This window comes from Globicephala melas, chromosome 1 (genome assembly GCF_963455315.2).
Source record: "Globicephala melas chromosome 1, mGloMel1.2, whole genome shotgun sequence".
In the NCBI taxonomy this organism is placed as follows: Eukaryota; Metazoa; Chordata; class Mammalia; order Artiodactyla; family Delphinidae; genus Globicephala; species Globicephala melas.
In genome coordinates this window covers 75186206-75192629 of record NC_083314.1, presented here as the reverse complement: position 1 = coordinate 75192629, position 6424 = coordinate 75186206, and positions in this window count along the sequence as shown.

The following is a 6424-nucleotide window of genomic DNA, read 5'->3' as shown; positions in this document are numbered from 1 at the left end:
CCTGGACTCCAGATGTGATCTCCCCCACACCTCAAAGCTCAGTTCTCCCTCCCTCACGGTAGACTTCTTCCCCAACCTTCTTCCTCTGCCCACTCTTATCTCTCCCCCATCCCCGCTTACCCTCTGTGCTCAGATCTCTCTGGTCCATCCTCCACTGCTGGTCCACTAAAGTGAGGCCCCACCTCTGAGCCAGACAAGTCCCTTGCCTCTACCCCACCACACTCCACTTGGAGCCCAGCCTGGCTATCGCATCTGGTACATCGCTGGTGTTCACTGAGCCCCAGAACCTAACCTCCTCTGCTCTAACAAAAAATATGCCCCCACCCCTAAACCTTATCTGAGCTCCCCGAAGCTCCAGGCAGAGGGAGGAGAGGGAATGCGGGATGTTTTGATGGACACCCTGTCCGTCCTCCATTCCCAGGCCAGGCAGCTCCGCTTCAGGAAGCCAGCGCCATTTTCACCTCCTCTGGGGGTGGCATGGAGGGAATCCTGGCCAAGAGGAAACAGATGCCCCCTTGGCCCCTCCCTGGGCAGCCTGAGAGCACACCAGCCTCAGCCCATGCATCCTGTCCCTACCAGCCAGTCCTCTGCTGCCCACCCCTGCTCCAGTGGTTTCCCCACCACCTATCACTGTGATGAAGAGCCCCTCAGGGGTCGATGGCCAAAGTGAGGTGGGCTCTCAGGGTGCCCTGTGAGCTTTGGATTTACTGGACAAAGAGGGCAAATGGGGTGCTACTCTGGGGCAGACCTGTGGGTGGCTTAGGGATAGTGGGAAGGGGGAATCTGGGAAGTTGGACCAAAGCAGGTCTAGAAATGAGGGGGGTTGGTCTGCATGATGTCCTAACTCCTCCCAGCTCTGAAGTTCTGGCTTCTAGGCAATGAATGATGAAGCACTGGCCCAAGGCAGTCCCTCCCCATCCCATGGGCCTCCCTCCAGGAGCTCCTGATCTTGGCAGAGATGCTGCCCATCCACCTGCCCCACCTGGCAGTCCCAGCCACTTCTCCAGAAAGCGCCCTTTGCTCCGTCCGCCCATCAGGAAATCTCTTGCAGATTAACCACCATTCTCCTTTTGAGAGTTCACTTTCCCAGTTGGCCCCCCGGCGTGGACCCTCAGTTGCAGGTCGGGGAGGCTTCCCGGCCTTTCCGGGACCCTCAGAGGAGTCTGCCCGTGTTTGCACGTGGTCATATTTCTGTGTAAAATCTGTAAAAGATATTCTCATATTTTAAAAATAAAGCCTCCTCACAAAAATTGGATGAACACTTAGGGAGACCGATTGTCTGGTTTGCCAGGAATTGTCCCGGTTTGAGCACCGCAAGTCGCTTGTCCCTTGTCTTAGGAAACTCCTCAGTGCTCTGCAAACAGGACGGGTGGCCACTCCAGTTTCAGGCCCCACATTTGTTAACGTTTGGTCCCTACGTGGATGAGGGGAGGGGGACGGGGAATCCTTTTCTACCTCACTTTCTGCAAGTGTACAGGGCTTGCGGACCCTTTTCTCCAGCCCCAGTCCTGGAGTTGTGGAGCTTCTGTTTGTTTCCATGGCAACAGGGAGAGGAAACCCCCATTTAGGAGACCCGGGAGGCCCCAGCAACCATACACACACACACACACACAGAGACACACAGACTCACAGGCAGCCGCCCACACGCAGGCGCCTGCGTCAGCACTAGCCGTCAGCACTGCCCGCCTCCAGGCCGGGGCGGGGCGGGGAGGGAAGAACAACCCAGTCGGAGCCCGAGTCACACTACCGCCCCAACTGATCTGCCGCTCCACATGGCTCCACCCATGTCTCCGGTGCCCCGCCCCTTCTCACTCCTACCTCCCCTCCCCCACCCTCACCAGGTGGGGAGGGGCCATAGCTGGGGGATGGAGAGGAGAGGAAGATGTCACTGCCGAATTCCTCTTTGCGCCCTAATCTGGTGTGTACTGTGGCAGTATTGTGTACTGTGGTGTGTACTGTGACAGTTCCGGAAACCTGAGGCTCACAAGGTGGGGCGGCTCTCTTGGCCCAGTTGGGAGGGGGATGGGGTTTGGAATGTTGGGCAGGACCTCCCCAGCAGACTCTCCGGATTTTGCTGTTGGATTGGTCTCCTCGGGGCCTGGGCTGAAGAGAGGTGGGATGTAGTCAACCTGGAGGCAGACACCTGAGGTTTGGGGCCTGCTTCTGACACCTGTCTGCTGTGTGGCCTTGAGCAAATCAGTTAACCTGCCCAAGCCTCAACCTTGGGGGTAATGGTGTTTGCTTTCTGCATCTCTAAGAGGTTGGCGAGGGTTAGTGTTACGGTAGTAATCTTAATTGTGAAAGGATCACACCTGGGAGAACTGCCCAGCCAGGTATGAGGTGTAAAGGGTTAGTTCTCTGTCCATTATCCTGCAGCCCCTTCTGGCCAGGCCGGAGCCCTGAAGGAAAAGAACCGCGCTCTGGCTCCACAGCCAGCACCCCTACGTCACAGTGACGTTCATGCCGGTCTCTTGAGGTGGATTAGCCCCTCAGATAGGTCCGGGGTGCTGTCCTGTCTCCTGTGATAGCATGCGTTGGGGTCAGAGTGCTATTTCGGGGGTTCTGAGTGACCTTGGGCACATCTTTCTTCCTCTGGCCTTAGAAGCCACTTGTAAAGAGAGGGGCTTATTCCCCAGAGCCCCGGGGGCCTCTTGGGAGAGGCGCAAGGGATCATCAGGCAGGAGTCCCCAAATCTCCCTACTAGAGAGGCTCTGCCTCTGTCATTTAGTATCTTGGGCTTTTGGGGTGAGATTTCATTCGAATGAGGGGTTCTCTGTCTTTCCAAACGGCTGTCAAACACATGCTCCCCTTCTAAGGGCCTTCCTGGCTGAACTAAGCTAAGCTAATTGCCCTGAACCTGCATCATTCCATCTAGCTGAGTCTGGGTAGGAAGAAGGCAGTCTAGTCAGCTGGGCTACCTTAGGTCAATTAGTCAACCTCTCGGAGTTTTGGGGTTTTGGTATATATTGATAAAATGCAGATAATAATACCTCCCTCATAAGGCTAAGGTGAAGATTAAGTGATCACCCACACACAGCCCCTAGCCCAGTGCCTGGTGCATGGCAGCCACTTAAAGAACAGGCAAGTCCTTCCACTCTCAAGGTTATAATAATCACCTGTGCACAAGTGACTCAGCAGTTCAACAGGTGTTTAGTACCAGACCCTGTGATCAAAGAATGAATAAGGCAGGGACACTCCCTCAAGAACTCACTATAAAGGGATCCTCAAACCATGGCCTTGACTCTCCAAATCAGCCCCCACTCCCTAGACCCTCCTCCAAAGGGTTACCTCTTCCCTCCCCTATGGGGGAATATAACTGTCTCCCCAGTGGCCTAGGACCCATCTGAATCCTCCTCTCTCTCACTCCTACCTGTCCAGGATTATAACCTGGTGGGTAAGTGCTTGGCTTTCAGAGTCAGGTCCACCTGTATTACAATCCCAGTTCTGCTACTTACCATATGACCTTAGATAAGTGGTTCTCAACTGGAGGTGATTTTGCCCCACAAGGGACATCGGCACTATCTGAAGACTTAAAATATATATATATATATTTATTTATTTGGCTGTGCCAGGTCGTAGTTGCGGCACGCGGGATCTTCGTTGCTGCGTGGAGGATCTTTAGTTGCGGCATACGGGCTCTTTTAGTTGCGGCATGCAGGACCTAGTTCCTTGATCAGGGATCGAACCTGGGCCACCTGCATTGGAAGTGTGGAGTCTTAACCACTGTACCTCCAGGGAAGTCCCCCTCTCTCCTTCTTGACCCCAGGCTTATCAAGCAGCAAAAATCCTCTCTCGCAGGCCCCATCCCTGAACCAGGCGGCTGCCTCCATCTCCCCCTTCTCTGGTCCTGGTCCTGACTCTCCTCCCACACTTTCCTGCCTCACCTCTAGTGTCTCCCTGCTCAGCTCAGCTGTGCACCCTCCTCAGCTCTTTCCCGCTTCAGCACCTCTACACAGACTTCCTCCCTGCACCAGTCCACCCCTACTCCTCCCACAGTCCTGCCAAAGTGGCATAAGATAGTGAAGTCCTGGACCTGGCTGCCTCGTCCAAGTTCTGAGCTCGGCCTATTACTGTTTAGTTTTGGGAAAGTCAGCCTCAGCTGTGAAACAGGGAAATAATCTCCAGCCCATAAGGTGGTTTTGTGGAACGAAATTGAGAATGTATGTGAAAACACGCAACTATAAAGAGCGTCAAAGTGTAAGTTACCCAGTGTGTTGAGCATTATCCCACTTTATATTTTATTTTCATAGCACTTAACCACCTTCTAACAAACTATAATTTTGTCTTTTATTTATGGACCATCTCCCCCCACTAGGATGTCAGCTCCATGAGGGTAGGGATTTTTGTCTGTTTTATTCACTGCTGTCTCCCAGTGTCTAGCTCAGTGCCTGGCACACAGTAGGTGTTCAATAAATGTTTGTTGGATGAGTGAATTCACTATCTATGTATAAGGCACTTCTGTAAAGCCCGAAATCTACCTCCTCCAAGGAGCCTCCCTTTAAATGCATGTTACTTAATCATTGCAGCATCCCCATGCTGCAATGGGGAAACTGAGGCTGAAAGAAAAGAAATAACTTGCCCAAAGTCAGTCACCTGAAAAAGTGGCAGGACCAGATGCATTTGTTCATTTAAGAAACACTGAACACCTCCTGTATGCTAGGCTCTGGGCCAAATGTTAGGGACACAGATGGCCAAGATTTGGTCCCTCCTGTCCCTCACAGCACTTTTGGGAGGCAGGGTCAGAGGAAGGCCCAGGATGCTATGGGACCAGAGGAGGGTCCCCCTCCAAGGTCATGGGTCTTTGAGACAAGTGCCCCTCCACTGCCCAAACCACCCCTTGGACTCAACAACCACATTCTGATATCACTTATTAACGTTCCAGCTCCCAGCTTCTGGGATCCATTTGGAATTCGTTATCCAGTTAAGGGTTCTATGCTGCTCTTTAACCACTTGTGCTTGGTTTTGCCTTTCCCTCTGTTTTCCCTACAAGTGGGCAACTCCCTTGAGAGCAAACATAGTAGCTCAACCCCCATGTCTCTGGTAGCCACACTACCCATGTTACAGGTGAGGGAACCGAGGCCCAGAGAATTCAGTAGCAGACCTGTCATCACATAGCAAGTGGGAGATAAGATTGGAACCTGGTCTCCACCCAGTCACAACTCCCCCCAGCCCTCACCCCCAGCAGGCTCCGCTCCTCTGGACCCGGCCTTCCCTGCTTTCTCCTGCTTCTTCTGGGACTGGTGATCTACACCTGGCAGCAAGAGAGCAGATGATGACATTTGGGATTCAGAGTTAGGACTGAATATTCAAGATAAAGTCCCTTCGAAGTTCACGTTTAGGATTGAGGCCATTGTGATGGTGGTAAGGTGGGGGGACCCTTTGGAAAGGACCTAGAGTGAAATTTAGGGTTAGTTCCCCCCCTTCTTTCTCCTGCCTCTTTTCTCCAAAGATGGGGAGGTCTGGGCTAGGAAGGGTTAAGTGTGGTTTTGCTTCCCCAGCCAGGAGGGGAAGCCAGGCCAGGCAGGGACTGGGGGTGGGGGGTGGGGCGGGGGGACGCTCAGTGGAGTGGGGGCTAAGGCAGTGGGAACAGCCAGTGTCCCGCACGTTTCATTGGCACACCCACCCCGCCTCTGCTTTTGGTTTGGAGAGTACAAGAGGGAGAAACAGAACAAGGCTTTTTGTTTTGTCTGGGATGCTGAAGGTGAGTGCCATGCCCTGGGGGAGAGGGCTGCAAGGAGGGGAAGCCATGTCCTGAGTCCCTCAACTGGGTGCATCCTGGATACTCACACACTGCCAGTCACCCCCCTAGAGATGGGAACCTAAGCATCCCCTTCCCGGTTCCTCTCCCTGAATACTCAAGAGTCCCTGCCTTAATCCAGCCCCTTGTCCCTCTGAAGCCAGCTCCAGAACCCAGAACAGAGGACCTGTCCATCTCTGCTTCTCTTGCGCATCCTGATATCCTGGAGCTGTAGGAGTCAGCAACATAATTTAATTTCCCCCGTTGCTCATCAGAGAATAAGCTGTGGAGGCCACAGGGGCAGGGCAGGAAAGCACATGGGTTCTAGAGCCTCAGCCACCGCCACCTCTTAGGATGAGATGGTTGGTGGGCCCAGGGCCAGGATAAGGGGAGGGGAGTAGAAGGCTGATTAAAGGGGTCGTTGGTGAGTCCTGGGGAATGGAAGTCCCAGAGCCTGGGGTGGGGAAGCCTGGGGACTTGGGTGATCCTGTTTTGTGAGAAGGCCTGGCCCCTCCCCAGAGCCAGTGGCAAAGCAGACCTGGCCAGAGAGGAGTGTAGAGATAAGTGCAGTGCTGGCCCTGCAGCCAGCAAGGTTGTGGGAGTCTTTGCTGTCCCTACCTCCCACCACCCCTTCTCTGGCTGAAACCGGGATAGAGACCCAACATTGGCTGTCCAGCCCCCAGCCCT